A 15,016-nucleotide genomic window follows, 5' to 3' on the forward strand; every position below is an offset into this window, starting at 1 on the left:
CACTTTGCGCCTGCTGGCAGTGTACTAGTGTGGAGTGCACAGGTTCAGCATCTGTCAGCTGCACTTTGCGCCTGCTGACAGTGTACGAATGTGGAGTGCACAGGTTCAGCACCTGTCAGCTGCACTTTGCGCCTGCTGACAGTGTATGAGTGTGGAGTGCACAGGTTCAGCACCTGTCAGCTGCACTTTGCGCCTGCTGACAGTGTATGAGTGTGGAGTGCACAGGCTCAGCACCTGTCAGCTGCACTTTGCGCCTGCTGACAGTGTATGAGTGTGGAGTGCACATGCTCAGCACCTGTCAGCTACACTTTGCGCCTGCTGACAGTGTACGAGTGTGGAGTGCACAGGTTCAGCACCTGTCAGCTGCACTTTGCGCCTGCTGACAGTGTATGAGTGTGGAGTGCACAGGCTCAGCACCTGTCAGCTGCACTTTGCGCCTGCTGACAGTGTATGAGTGTGGAGTGCACTGTCGGGTGACAACATTAAAAGTTTTCGATGTACGAGTGTGAATCTGAGAACGTTGTGGTTGGCGAGTGAAGTAAATGTTGGGTTGGGGGGGGGTTCCCGTTGGGGCACATCAGCGGATGGGGGGCGGTTGAATGCTGTTTGAGTTGCATTAGATCGGGGACCTCCCGTTGCGAACGTCTGTCTCACTGATTTATTTCCTTTTAACCAGCGCTGGCAAAGAAGCGAATGAAGGCGTTGCCGTGGCGGCGACGACGCCTTCCGAGCTCATGTTTCTTCACGGTGGAGGAAATCGCCTTTTTTTCTTAGCTACGCAAGTTCCTCAGGGGCATTGTGCTACAAGCCGGAAAGTCGCGGGTTCGATTTTCGATGTCGTTAGATTTTTTCACTTGACCTAATCCTTCCAGCCACACAATGGCCCTGGAGTCGACTCAGCCTCTAACAGAAATGAGTACCAGGAATCTTCCTGGGGGTAAAGAGCGGCCGACACGTAAGGCTGGCAGCGTCGCCCCCATCTGTGAGCCGACTGTCTAGAGAAGATGTGGGAGCCTCGACGTCTCACAGCTCTGTGGACCTCGACGGCCTGTTACAGCGTTTGCTTTACCTTTGCCATGTGGAGGTATGTGGTCAGCTTCATGCGCCGGCCGATTTGCCTGCGCGGAAAGAGCCCCCGGGACCGATTCATTAGGAGGCGAGGTCTCGACGCTACTGCATAGCTTCAGTACAGTTCCCCACCTAGTGATCTCAGCCCACAGTAGTACGGCAGGGACTACCGTGCAAACTTCTGAGGTAGCACTTGAAAGCAACATGCTCAAATGCTGTGTGGTTTATCTAGGCCAAGATTACGTAACGTCGTAAGATTTGTTCTGTAATCAGCCTGTAAGAAATTTATACAATACGAAAAGAGAAGCTGGAAATAGGAGCAGAATTTGTGCGGAGAATATTTGGACCGGAGAGAGATGAAGTGACAGTAGGATGGAGAAAACTGCACAATGGGGAGCTTCATAACTTGTACTCTTCTCCAAGTATAATTAGAATTGTGAAGTCAAGGAGGATGAGGTGGGCAGGGCATGTAGCACGAATGGGGAGAAGAGGAATGCATATACGATAGTGGTGGGAAGGCCGGAAGGAATGAGACCACTGAGAAGACAAAAGCGTAGATGTGCGGACAGTATTAAAATGGATCTTAGAGAGATAGGATGGGATGGTATTGAGTGGATTTATCTGGCTTATGACAAGGACCATTGGAGGGAACTTATGAACACAGTAATAAACTCTCAGGTTCCATGAAATATTGGGAAGTTCTTGAGTAGCTGCACAATTGGCTACTTCTCAAGAAGGGCTCAGCTCCATGAGTGAGTGAGGTGACAACGAATAGCACGGTCTTTCGGGTTGTAACGCCGCATAGTTTGGTTGAATTCAACCGATGTTACAGAGGAAAAAATCGTCTCCATTATCAGGGCCGAACAACAAACCAAGCAAGAAAACGGGTAGCAAATAGAGCTGTCACTTCAGAAATGTAGTCCTTGGCCGTAGAATAATATTAAAATGGATCATGTAGGAATATGATATTTGGATTGGATTAAACTTGCTGTACATGAGATCTCTTGCTGAGATTTTGTGAACACGGTAATGAACGTTTCAAGGCCTTGAAATTGAGAACTTCTTTCCACGCCATAATGAAGTGACGTAAAGAAGTCTGTACGTTCTGATGTGTGGGAGTCACGTACTGCAGAAGCGAGTGTGCGGGAGGCCTCGTGTGCAGTCCGTGAAGGTGACAGCAGGTGTTATCAGGTGTCCAGTAACATTCGAAGCGGATAGACATTATTAGAACTTGGTTATCGGCAGGTGAGGTCGGCAAATGTGTCAGCCATTGTGAAATGCCCTTCATACGGGTAAAATTCAAGGGGAAATGTGACAGTTCCCATCTGTAGCTGCGGTTTCCAGACACTCTTCCACAGTTCTGCCCTCATATCGCAGCAACTGAGGGCCAGTTCCACTTTCCACTCTGTGTACATGCTGCGGACACTGCAAGTGCAACTTGATATAATAATAATAATGAAAAGTAGAAAAGAAGTAAAGGTATCCCTGTAAGAGGCTGTGGAGGCGCATAGGGTTGTGAGCTTAATTCAATTCAATTCGTGTTTATTTACGTGCACACTTAACAGCAAAGAGGCCNAGCTAGCCTCACTCACTGGACCCAGTGAGTCCTCACCTGAGTACGGAAACAGATCCAGTTTCCGAAACGTCGTGTTTTTATTAGTTATCTTAAAAACCAGGACGATGGATGAAGTCCGAAAACCCAATATCTCTGTGTGTTATACACCATCGTCAGAATCCTATAGTAACTACCAATAAAGATTCACTTCAGAAAAAGTAGAGTTGTAGCTATACGTGTTGTATTGCGACTTACCCCAGGGATACAGTCTCACACGTATACACAGTGCGTGGGCTATACGTGTTGTATTGCGACTTACCCCAGGGATACAGTCTCACACGTATACACAGTGCGTGGGCTATACGTGTGGTATTGCGAGTTACCCCGGGGATACACTCTCACACGTATACACAGTGCATGGGCTATACGTGTTGTATTGCGACTTACCCTAGGGATACACTCTCACACGTATACACAGTGCGTGGCCTATACGTGTTGTATTGCGACTTACCCCAGGGACGTGCTGTGACGGTTGTGAGATGGCCTCCTATATGCGTTGCATTAGCTGTTTTATCGACTGAAACGTGACCGGAAGGAAGTCCAAATGATTCAGTTATTTGGCTACAGTTCTGATAAACCCGTACGGAAGTTTCATGATAATTGTTGAGGATTACTTTGAAGTGCCTATGTTAGGTTCTGTATGGGTGTGAAACTTGGTCTCTGACAGTAAGGGAGGAACATAGACTCATTGTGTTTGAGAACAGGGTGCTGAGGAGAATATTTGGACTGAAGGGAGATGAAGTGACAGGAGGTTGGAGGAAACTTGCTTGTACTCTTCTCCAAGTATAATTAGAATGCTCAGGTCAAAGAGGATGAGGTGGGCAGGACATTAGCGCAAATGGGAGAAGAGGAATGCATGTAGTACGCGTATTGGTGGGAAAGCCAGAAGGAAGGAGGCCACTGGGAAGACCAAGACGTGGGTGGCTGTAGAATATTAAGAAGTTCCCAGCATTTTACGGAAACAGAAGTTTCATTATCGTGTTCACTAGAGCAAACCACTGGTCCCTATCATGAGCCAGATCAATCCAATCCATCCCATCCTATCTAAGATCAATTTTCAGTAGCTGCACAACTGGCGGCTTCTCAAGAAGGGCTCAGCTCCGTGATTGAGTGAGTGAGTGACAGGAAATTTGAATGCGTGGCAGAATGTATGAGTGGCGATAGTTAGTAACGCAGGTAACGTCGCAGTGACGGTGTTTCTTCATGTTTCAGGTAAGGGAGCAGAGTGGCATGGAACACAGATGTCTACTGGTCGCGATATTTTCTGTAACAGGTGAGCCCCCGATGGGAATGTCTCTGTAGCACTAACAGTAGTCTGGTTCGGTGGGTACTTACGTTCAGGGTTCTCCATTGACGCTCGCAGTGGCTAATTACAGGGCAGTGGCGGTGCGGGGGATGAGAAGTGGAGGAGGGGCAGGGAAAACATATATAAATTAGGGCGATATTGCCCTTCTGTAGGTCAGTTTTCCAAGGGAACAGTGAATGGGAGAAGCAGTGAAATTGTTCGAGGGAGAAGGAAATTTGGAGGAACAGAGTAAGGAGACAGTAGCGCTGTGCCTTTGAGAGGGGCCCTTTGAAGGGCCATAATTTCCTTAATATTGTGGTATGTAGAACCGTTGCAGGCAACGACCGCGAAATAAGCAGCCATACAACATCCGTTGCTAGGTAATGGCCCTGTAAACAACGGTCGTTGCTAGGGAATTGTCGCAACAGATTTCGCAACATGCAACAATGGAGTAACTGGGAAGCGGTATTCTCTACGCGGCCCGTGCGATAGCTGTAACAGTCCCAAGAGTTGGGAGAAGTGTTTCCTGTGTGGTCAGTGCGGAGGCTATATAGCGAGGAGCAGCTGCGATTACGAGACAGTCTTGAGCCGGCAGTGAGAAGAGTAGGAGTTAGTTGTGAGACAGTCGTCGGCCAGCAAGGACGTGAACACGGAAGCCGAGCTGCTATACTTACTCCTATTGTTTAGCTGAGGGCCCTAGTCCCTGTCCCTTTATCCGTACCCAGCTATTTCCTTTACCATGAAGATAGAGGCAGCAAATTTCTCGATATCGATAACGATCTACAAAGCTACACGGCGTCATATCCCGGAAAAACAGTACTCTTCAAATTATAAATCACTCCGTCCAATGTGACCTGTAAGTTTTTTACTACGCAATGTAGTATCACATTGGACGGAGTGATTTATAATTTGTAATTGTTATTGTGACGGACCAGAATGAAACAAATCAAAGTACTCTTCAAGTTTGAAAATCCTGTCGAACCCTAGGCGTTGCTTCCAAGGAGCGTTGGACGTGCCACGGATCCTCCGGCGCATGCGTGAATAATAAAACAGGTCTGTCGGCCCTTATTGCATGTCACTGATAGATGCAGTTTGGTCACAAGACTTGCATAATGCCGACGCGGCAGGGGCAATTCATAACCGACTACTCCGGTGAGGTACGGGACCAGTACATCGCGCTGTGTGTTGTATGCAACTGGCCAGAATTCTGTGTCGCTTGCTGACACAGTTGCCTAGCAACGACCATGAATTATTTCCTGTGCTGGTTACTGTGGAAACGGCTCCACTATCACGAACGTTGTTGCAGGATGCATACTTTTTTCCTGACAGAATTACGTACATGAGCATAGGAATATAACATTGCAAAACTGTTGTGAAATCGAACAGTTCTGTTTTCTGGGATATAACGCCATGTAGTCCGTTGAAAGTCAACCGACGTTTCGTCGGAACACGTCGCCTTTATCTACTGTGAAACGTCGCCCGACAGAAGAAAGGCGAATAGTTTAAACATTTTACAGTAGTTGTGAGGTGTTTATTTTATAGTGTCTATTGCACAGGTCTGCTTGTTACCTGCTCATACGCTGGTTTCATGCTTGGCTTGTTCCTCCACCTTGAAGATGGAGGTTACAGATTCCTCCGAAACTCTTCATAACCACCGGTGTCAAGACCTCAAATCCTGCATAGCGTCTCGACAGGAAATCTCAGTCTGTTTCATAAGCTTTCGTACTATTAACTTCCCGTGCAGGGCTCAGTGGGGCTTTGCCTCCGCGCCTCCACACCCTTAAGTTTTTATTTTGCCAACGGAAATCGATCCAAGTTCTCTAATGTTTACTGCAGCGAGGGTTGCATGCAAACTGCACTTTCCGGCAGGCGCTATATCCTGTGCATGAATCCCTGATCCGTCGAGCCTGCCCCCTGGAGCCATATGCAGCCTGCTTTAGCTGACACGTGTTTGACTGTTTGCTTCTGCGCTTCGGAACCTATTCCGAACCGAGTCCTTTGTAACTTGTCGGACCCAAGGCGCCACGAAGAATCCGTCTCTCCCTTTCCATTATTGACCTCTGCTTGCTTCGTTTTATTATTATCACCGAGTGGGTTTGTCTTAGCGGTTATCCTCTAGACTTGTGTTCGAATCTCGACCCAGACACCTGCAGGCCACGGCCGCCTCCTTCCAGATCCTCAGAAGGGTCTGTTCGTGTTGAGCAGTCTCGGCCAGGTACGGCGCCCCTGGCAGCATGCTGCACGCAACGTACGTCCCGACTGCCGCACCACAATGAGCCATTGACACGGAAAATGCGAACTGAAAAGCCTCTGCCCCCCCCCCCCCCCCCNGGGCAGAGGTTCCATCAGTTTGGGGTGGAATTGAGTTGAGTTTTCTGTTATGATCACCCGCTTCCCTTCTGAGATTGCTATGATCAGACATTGAGATTTGGGGAGAATTACAAAAGTTTGCCTTGGTACAGTACGGGAAGATCTGCTGACAATGTTGGTATACCTGTATGCTGCGTTCCTCACACGCATCTGGTGACAACTGTAAGGGACAAAACCTGCTTCGCTTTAATTTGTTTGCTCATTCTCCGTTTTTTGCCTGCTTCTTGTCTGCGCTGTTCTTTTCATTTCGGCGTACGCGTAGCGCGCATAAGAAACAGTTGCGATGGCTGAAGAAATCGAGCTGGAGATTGTGACGTGTCGCCTCCATTTTCATGGTCGAAGAATAAACCGAACAAGAAACCAGCACGAAGCCGCTCTGCTTGCTGTCTGCTTCACGCCCGTATCAAAGAAAACGCCAATTATTCCCAAAACTTCTAATATTTTTTTCAAAGCAAGAAAATTACTCTAAAATTATGGAGGATACGCAGACAGACAGCAAAATGATCTGCTTGGTTCCTGTTTCCCGCTGATTTCTTGCTCAGCTTATTTTTTGATCTCGAATATAGAGTCTACATGTTCCTCCGAAACGTCGGTTGAGTTCCAGCTGACTACGCAGCGTTATATCCCAGAAGATAGAATTTTTCAAGAAGGCCGTAGAACTGTAATTTCCAGTAGACCTGAGAAAATAAAATCTAAAAGTTTGTGACGATGTAACATTAATGTAAACATGTTTCTGAATATTTTCCATTATGTTTTATTTAAAACGCGACGTTTCGGGGACCAGGGACTGGCTGTATCGATTGAGCCCAACCGAGCAGGTTCCACCTGAAGACGGAGACAGAATACAGGCCTGAGCAAGTTAGCCGGCAGTTGGACTGTACGTAACTCACAGCTGCGGTTTCTGCAGTGGTGCTTGCTCTGTGTCAGCTGTTTATCGCCAGTTCTTGTGCTGTGAGGCCTGCCGAGACCCAGTCCGTTCTGAGAACAGATTTCCTGAGCAAGTTAGCGCGGCAGTTGGACTGCACGTAGCTCACAGCTGCGGTTTCTGCAGTGCTGCTTGCTCTGAGGCAGCTGTTTATCGCCAGTTCTTGTGCTGTGAGGCTTGCCGAGACCCAGTCCGTTCTGAGAACAGATTTCCTGAGCAAGTTTTTAGAAGTGAGAGGAACGTGACTGAAGGCCACAGTCAGGTGGTTACCGCTCCTATTTCATTTTCCCAGGGCCTTGGGTTAAAAACTCGATCCCGAAACTCTCTATCCATACCTAGGGCTTTCATGGCTTTTTCCAGTCTCTGGCGAAGCAAATGCCGGGGTTGAGTTAAGATTAGGCCACGACCACTTCATTTCCGACCCTCTTCATTCCATCATTTGACGCCGTGTTGTTTCAGCTGCACAAGGCAACAAGTAAACAAACCAAAAATATAAGCAAACAAGGTTAAAACTTCCCCGTCCCTAATAAATTTCTGCTGCTAATTTCTGTGTAGCTCTAATTTTAATGTTTGCCGAAGCTGCAGGAGCCCAGAGGCACGAAGTTTAGTATAAATTCGTCGTAATTTCGGATGTCGGACTGCCAAGTGTTAATTCCCATACACCAGCGATCTCTTGTGGGGCGGCAGTGGACCTGCACCCTGCTGTGGTTTCCAGGTGAAGGTTGTCATGACAACGGTTGTTGTGTACACAGGGGTCCTGTAATTGGACCGATACTTCGCGGCGCGATTTTAACATGGAAGGGTCACGTGATGTGTTCTCGCAGCCGGAAATGGCAAATAAATTATCCGGAGTGTGGGCCGTGATTTTAGGCCTGGTCTTTTGGATAGCGCGTGAGGGGAAGTGAGAGGTGTGGAGAAAGGTATAGGGGCAGTGGCTACAGCTGCATTGTGGCAGAGTGACGCATCGTGACTCTTGTAGCGTATACGCGCTCTGCAGTGCCACTTCCTGTTTTTTGGGTTTACGTACACTTCTGAAACACGCTTAGCACTTCCAGTTTCGAATCTCATATAAATCAATGTTTCTGAGCTAGTGATACGCGTACCTTTAAAGGCGCGCGACAGAAGTCTTGGGTGGGGGTTTACTTGACCACAGCGGAAGTGTGAACATTTTGCGGAGCTATAACTGCCTTCTAAAAGAAGTTATTGAAGGAAAGATAGAGGGGCGGATAGAAGTGACCAGAAGACGAGGAAGAAGACGTAAGAAGATGCTGGATGACCTTGGGGACAGAAGAGGATATTTTCATTTGAAGGAGAAAGCTGTAGATCGCATCAAGTGGAGGAACTGTTTTGGAAGAGACTGTGGACCTGTCGTCTTGACAGATTACTGATGAATGAAATGAATGAAGTACGTTGCAAGGATTATTGCCTACAGGTAATTTCTTTCAAACAGCCAGTTACGATTAAAGTGTTCAAACAAATGTGTTGCAACGGTAGAACAAATTGTGTTCGGAAGTTTCGCTTACTTTAGTCACTTAAAATATATTCTTCTAAAAATGGTTCTCTATAAAATCAGATTCAGAATTGCTTTACGACTGGCGGTTTACCACCAATCTGTCTATCTTGGCTTCAAGCCCCCTGAACTCACGACCAGGGAATATTTTTTTTCCTATTGAACCTTTGGAATTATAGTCCATACGTAACATCCTCTCTGACGAGAAGATGGGTTTGTCTCTTATGAATATGGTTGGCCTTTTGGCTGGTGTACAAGTCGCACATAGAGCATATGTCTACTTGGTTGTGGGGAATTCCTTTTCTAACTGCAAGGGCAGTTCCGTCTTTTCTTCCCGGCATAGGTCAGTCTGATAAAAGTGATAATTTCGACTGCTCTAAGTAATATATACAAATACAGTCCGTACCTCACAGGAAACACATTACGTCGCCGCTACAAAGTCCAACCGGTTGATGCTGTTTAGGGAGACAGTCGGTGTTCGCTGTGAGAATAAACGCATGAATATATGGTACACAGTGCGTGGTCAGAGTGCTGAACCCGTTAATGTTACAGCAGCGCAAACATATAATTACCGCGGTCACGCCAGATCTACCCTCCTCCCTTCGGGGCGGACACAGATATGCCTGAGTCTGCTGTGAGGGCAGAATGCAGAGTTGCTGGATGCCAGAGCATTTAGTACGTAACAGGAACGCAAGAGCTTTGAAGGATTAATCCATGTGCCTCTCTTAAGGCGATGGACCAAGTGCTGTACTATTTACGGCTAGAGACGCGACGCCGTAAGGCGAGCAGCGAGCGACTTCGGAGGCGCGAAAGACGATCTCTGATCCTCGCTTGACAACAGATACTGTCACTTGTTTTCCGAGGCGACTATGCTATGGGCTGGGCGATCGAGAACTACGAGTTCGACTTCGGGCAGGCGCAGCAGATTTTTCAGTCCTCCAGAGACCAGGTTTTTGGCCCTCTCAGCCTCCTACTAGGGAGTTTGAAGCTGACTAAACTTCATTTAGTGCAGGAGTTAGGAATGCTAGGGACTATACCTCCACTCCCCAATACGTCTTCTTGGAGTGAAGCTTCATTAAGTATCGCCTACATGTTGCCACTTACTTCACTCTACCACCGAAAAGCGCTGATACTGATGTCAGTTGGTTTCAGAACCGATCTGAATCTAACATGGTAAGGGAAGCACTGCGCCATTAAGACGTATGGTGGAGTGGATGTATAGATCCACGTGTTCTTGATCTCGGCGCTAGTTTTATGTGAGTGGGCAGAGTCACTTCCTGTCGCTTTACCCCGCAGTACCTACTGGATAGGAGGCCGAGTAGGCCACAGCCGGTTCTTACCCACACAGGGACTCGAACTCCGACCCCGCAGCCGTCCAGTACATGGCCAGTCGCCGAACGTAACATGGATGAATCTGTTTACTTCTGAGTCATGAGATTATATAGCTGAATTGTAGGGTGACTCATAATGAACCGAGAAGAACAGGAAAGGAAGCGGTTGCGGTTTGTCAGGGTCATATTTTGGTATGTGGCTAGAGGGACTGGGTAAAACCACGAAGGACGTGTCATTTCATCCTGAGATTTTCCGATTATGAAGCAGGAGCGCGACGTTTCGGCAAGACGGAGACACTACGAGTTCAAGGGCATGCAGAAGGCCACAGTAAAGCGAGAGTTGCGTCCGAATCATAGGAGCGTCGTGAGGCGGCGCCAGGACGCTTGCAGCTGGCAGGATGTTGCAGTAGGCTCAGCTGAAGGAGTCGTACAGTGATGGATTTGGGGTTCTCACGGCAGAGCGTGCGAAGAGTACGGTGTTCTGGCTTGTGACGCCGTGATTTCGTTTCTCCCCCATTCGTGTTACATGCCCTGCCCACCTCATCCTCATTGACTTGATCACTCTGATTATACTTGGAGAAGAGTACAAGTTATAAAGCTCCTGATTATGCAGTTTTCTCCAACCTCCTGTCACTTCATCTCTCTTTGGTCCAAATATTCTCCTCAACGCCCTGTTCTCAAACACCCTCAGTCTATGTTCCTCCCGTAATGTCAGAGACCAAGTTTCACACGCATACAAAATTACGGGAAATATTGGTAAATCATAAATAAATGTAAGATATGGAAGGATGTGGTCGTGGCCTGTCGGATATAGTACACGAAGCCGTTGCGTGACATTGCGATAGGTCGTGGACCTGGGAAGGCCGATTGTTAGCCCACTTTCAGGCGGCCTTGCCCGTTCTCGCGCGTGATGACGTAATGGGGGTTTGACGCATGCGTATAACGGCTGCAGCTGTGAGCACTGCGAGGCGTGTTGCTGACCTTCCGAAGCGTGAAGTTCATGCAAATAATATTTGAAAACTCGGTTTTCGGAGGAAACAGCGTATATCACGAAGAGCCGTGTCACGTGGGATATAACGCTGCTTAGTCCGTTGAATGGCAACCGACATTTCGGAGGAACGTGTCATCTCTGTATTCACATTCGAAGAATAAGCTAAGCGGGAAACCTGCGTGAAGCAGGCACCAACCAGAGCGACATATGTCTCCAGTATAAATACAGCAACGGATTTGCTGAAAGCGTTTCTAGGCAACGGCTCGGTAAACACGATCAGCCTGCAACAATGGAAGATGTGTCTCAGCTGACGAATGGTATTGCGCGTTGCTAATCATCAGAGGCCCAGTGAAGACGCTGGCTAGGAATCACGTGGCTTTTTCCCTGTGGTCTTCCTTACGCAACAGTGGAACTGTGTTTTCTGTGCGCGGTCCTTGCGGAGGCTATATAACGTAGTTTGCAGAATAACACCGGCAGTTCAGTTCTCGGCAGGAGATAGCCACGGGAAGTTGGTAGTTGAAGAAGAGTTAGAAATCGACCTGTGAAGACTTGACGTGTGAATTGAAGACTTTGTATGTTATGATTACAGTAGTCTTGAAAGTGTTACAATTATTTGTAGTTACAGCTAGTGAAGATCCAATAAAACCAATTGTCAGTCCGAATCCGCGTCTTAGTCACCCAAACACGTAACAATACCAACCAACGCTGTTAACGAACTGATTGTTGTAAATAACTTCTGCAGTCCATACATTGGCATTACATAGTCCACAAAGATTGTTTTGTACAATAATATATCCTCAACAGAATGGCCCAGTTTGAACGCTTCTAGGATCCCTTTCGTGAGGTCCTGGGCTCGAATGTGTGCACAGAGTCTGCACTGAGTTAGGTCTTTCATTGTTTTCCTCAGTTCCTCCAGGCAAACGCAACGATGCTACATTAAATTAAGCCACGCCTACTGTTGTTATTTCCAATTATTTATCGATTATCATCATTCATGTAGAGTTCATGTGGATAAATCGAGAAGATCCAAGAAATCACGTCCCTGGACGGACAGTAACCCGGTAAAGATTTGAACCAGCGACCTTTCGAACTGAAGTGCTGAGGTTGCCGTTATACGAAGCTGGCCACATCAAAATATCTGCTGAATTTAACCATTTTCGTGATACGAACGAGATACAGAGTTTAGAACCTCTGTCCCTTACGGCCAGGATTTGAGGTTTGGAAAACATCAGTGAAACAGATGTGGTCCGCCATCTCTTAGTAGATGAACTTAACTATTTACAGGTCTCCAGTGATATAAATTGTATGTTGCCATGGTAACATTACTAACAGAGAAAGTTTGTGCGCGTGGAGACAGCGTGCGGAAGGTTTACATGTTGACAGATTTTCCCCAGCCGAAAGCATTGTGTCAGGCAGTGTTTTAACAGGTTGCATCTCTCTGTGTGGTAAGGTTTACACAATTGTTTTCTTGGATGTGTTTATTGTCAGGTTCCCGTGCATGATGCCACATCGCACAGAGTTGCGCATGCCCAGTGGCGGAATCACGCGTTTGCTTGTCCTCCACGGAACGGATATAAACTAAACAAAAGCTATCGCCTCAGAAGTGCTGCAATTCTTACGGCTCTGTTGCAATTGCTGTAGAAGACGCAAGCAGAAAGCCCGGACAGGCGCTTACTTAACTGCGCCGATTCTGAGGAAGGACAGTTATACACGATAAATTCTGAAGGCAGTGTCAAAGCGTTGCTCTGTAGGGACTGACGCGAAGCATCAAACCGTCACCTGGGTTCCGGAGTGCGAAGCAGGGATGCCAACCACTCAACCCTAATGTCAGTCTGGCTGGAATAGAGAGAAAAAAAGGTAAAGTCCCTATGCATAAATTTTATATTTATATATTTTTATTTTTATTTTATTTTATATATTTATATATTTTTATATCCATAGTGGGGCGAGACTGTGGCTAGTCTAGGGGCCGGACGACCGGGATATATGGTTTCGATTCCCGGTAGGGACACGAGATGCTTCTCTTCCTTACCGAGGCCAGACCGGCTCTGGGTCCCACCCAGCCTCCTATCCAGTGGGTACCGGGGTCTGTCTCCACGGATGTAGAGCGGCCGGGGCATGAAACTTACTTCCTGTCTCCTTTTGTCGAGGTTAAGAATGCGTGGTGCTGTATCTCTACTCTCCCAGTCGCCTTCGTGGCTTATTGCTTATTAGTTAAGTGCGGGGACAACTTCACATTCTCTCATCTATGCGTATGTCTCCCAGATTGTCTCTTTCCATGAAGTTTTTCTACCCAGTTCTGTATTTCTAGGCTCCCCACGCACGTCGCGTGACCCTCCGTCCTTTTCTGCTAGATTACGTAACAATGGAAGCGTCATGTTGGCATGCCGTGTGTGGTTTCGCCGCGCGTGACTGTTGCGACGGTACTCGTTGGCTGAAGTACGCAGTGACCCAGTTGGCCCAGGTTCGGACCCTACTCATGCCCGCTGCCCCAGAGATTGATCAACAGCTTCACGGCTACACAGACAACGAGCGGGTTGGCTTAGCGGTAACGCTGTAGACTCATATGCGGGAGGTGCCCTGAGTAATTCTTATCGTGGTTTTCATCAGTCCCTCTAGGCAGATGATGGGATGATAATCCTATTTCGCCACGACCACTTCCTACCAAATCCTTTACAGTTCAATTGTCATCCTACCATTCCATGCTATATAGCTACTCACCGCGTCCTGGGGTAATCCACAAATGGATCACAGACGTTAACCATGCGAGTGCCATAAACGATATATCTCGTTAAGATGTTCTGTTTCATTCACTTTGATGTCGGTGACTCGAAAAGTGTCAGTGGATTGTCATGAATGAGAGTTCCTTGGTTGCTATGGAAAATGAATAGTTTACTTGCAAACATGGCATGAAAAGAAATGCACTGAAGTCGACGAGATCCGGTACAGTTAACCGATTCCCTACTTAGGGTTGAACAGCTCTGGCTCGGTTGTAGCGCTCAGAATGTAGGAATTTCCGCCGTGCTGCTGTTAGTGTGATACGATTTAAAACGCATCACCCTGTATATAACATTTCTTTTTAATAGGCATTTCGATCTTACGCCCCTGTTTAGTTGTAAACGGTGTTATATGAATCCGCAGAAAGGATCGAGGGGAAATCCACCCTAATCTCTCAAAATGAAAGTAGCGACTACGAGTGAGGAAGGGGGGAAGCCACAATGTCTGGCTGGGGGTAATATAATTTAATTAAGTGGTTGAATTATACAAAAAAAACTTTTATCCGAATCGGCAATTCCCTGAATTCGGTACTTTAGGGGCGTATGTAAAAGAGATTAAAAAACTTTAGCACTGTTCGCTTTTCATTTGTTTTCTGTGTAAACATGCCCAACGAAATCCGACCCAGATACGGCCAGCGTTTGGCATTTGTTGACATTCAAGCCTCCTGAATGGCAAGTGTCTCTCTTGCCCGTATTTTACGCCGCGCTCTGATTTTCTTAATTTTATCTTTTAAAACGGCATGGTAAGTATATATACCGCCTGACCTGCCCTGTCTAACGGACCCACCATACTAGGAATATCTTCTATACCTGATGAAGGAAACAGATACAGCTTTCGAAACAGTGTGTTAGGAAAAGCTCAAGCGATGGGGACTACCCAGAATATAGCCATGTAAAGAGCAAGAAAGTGTAATTCCCCGCTTTGCTACTCGAGTTCCGAACACGTGAACCAGAGGCGCACTATGCAAGGCAGATAAGATGTGTCTTGAAGAGGAGACAGAGCTGTCGAGAAGGCGGAGCAGAAACAGCAACACGAAGACACTGAGCAGAAGTTAACAGCACAAGATGTGCACAGCTGCCCATACGGGAACCGAACCAAGCCACACATGCACAGGAACAGTCTGTTCCGAAATGTATCTGAAAC

General features: G+C 47.3%; 1 protein-coding gene across 5 annotated transcripts in view; it reads left to right on the forward strand.

Moving 5' to 3' along the window:
• Nucleotides 1-15,016, forward strand: part of LOC111865593 (putative polypeptide N-acetylgalactosaminyltransferase 9) — a 292,001-nt gene that overhangs the window by 23,316 nt on the left and 253,669 nt on the right. Inside the window, exon 2 of one of the 5 annotated variants that reach the window (XM_023853762.2) lies at nt 3,896-3,956. The exons of the other annotated variants lie outside the window; for them this stretch is intronic. The gene's annotated coding sequence lies outside the window, so the exon portion shown is untranslated. The remainder of the gene's footprint in view (nt 1-3,895; nt 3,957-15,016) is intronic. 5 annotated transcript variants of the gene reach the window in all.

The sequence above is a fragment of the Cryptotermes secundus genome, unplaced genomic scaffold (assembly GCF_002891405.2).
Source record: "Cryptotermes secundus unplaced genomic scaffold, Csec_1.0 scaffold1443, whole genome shotgun sequence".
NCBI lineage: Eukaryota > Metazoa > Arthropoda > Insecta > Blattodea > Kalotermitidae > Cryptotermes > Cryptotermes secundus.